The following is a 544-nucleotide window of genomic DNA, read 5'->3' as shown; positions in this document are numbered from 1 at the left end:
AATCAAAGAGGTTTTGTGATAGTTGGCTAAGAAGCTACAAGTATTTGTCCGATAAAGTTTATCCTTGTAAATCCCCGCAATAGTTTCTGGGAATTTCCATACAGGAAACTTTTCAGTATGCCCAATCCAGATTTCAATAACTTTCCAATGTCATGCTCGCTTAACTATCCTTATATCTATAAATAAGTATCACTACAAGTCTTTTTTTTTTTTTTCAGAACAACATTTTCTCGGACACGCACACAAACCTTGTTTCATTATCGCTTCCTCCTGGCCTTTTCGCTAGTGATCAAAAGTGTAAGTATCTGTTCTTAAAATCAGCTTAATATCTGATACGTCCCATGTTGGGATCTACGATATTAAATGATTTTTTGGAACATGTCGAAGTGCTAGGGCTTCTCCACCTTTGCCGCGGTATCGGCCCGGTATTGCAGTACCTCCGGGATTGGTCCACTCCCTCCGGGTAGGATATCATCTAATTATATTTTGTTTGCAAGTAATAACAACCATTAAAGACTCTCCCCTTTTCTTAACAGATTGGGTA

General features: G+C 38.4%; 1 non-coding gene across 1 annotated transcript; it reads left to right on the top strand.

Moving 5' to 3' along the window:
- The first annotated feature begins 259 nt into the window (after positions 1 to 259).
- LOC119586772 lies at positions 260 to 459 on the top strand. Its single transcript, XR_005229966.1, has one exon. It is a non-coding gene; the product is annotated as a U2 spliceosomal RNA (small nuclear RNA).
- The last annotated feature ends 85 nt before the right edge of the window (positions 460 to 544 follow it).

Source organism: Penaeus monodon, chromosome 21, assembly GCF_015228065.2.
Source record: "Penaeus monodon isolate SGIC_2016 chromosome 21, NSTDA_Pmon_1, whole genome shotgun sequence".
Lineage (NCBI taxonomy): Eukaryota > Metazoa > Arthropoda > Malacostraca > Decapoda > Penaeidae > Penaeus > Penaeus monodon.
Note: the sequence above shows the minus strand (reverse complement) of the source record. Positions and strands in the feature narration are given on the sequence as shown.